We start from the raw sequence: 235 nt of genomic DNA on the forward strand, positions 1-235 counted from the left end.
TACGAGAGGTAGGACAAGAAATATGAGGTCTGCTAATTCAGTTTCGCTTAAATATCCCTCCTCATATTGGTTGCCCTGTGGTTGGCGTTAGAGCCTAAAATTACGTAACTTTGATAACGTGGTTTGTATTTTGTTTCAAAGAGTTAAGAAGACAAAATTGGTGATTTACGGAAGCATTTTTATGTTTTTAAATTCCATTCTTCATGTTTTTTTTTCAACTTTTCATATTACTACA

The sequence above is a fragment of the Penaeus monodon genome, chromosome 30 (assembly GCF_015228065.2).
Source record: "Penaeus monodon isolate SGIC_2016 chromosome 30, NSTDA_Pmon_1, whole genome shotgun sequence".
Classification (NCBI taxonomy): Eukaryota; Metazoa; Arthropoda; class Malacostraca; order Decapoda; family Penaeidae; genus Penaeus; species Penaeus monodon.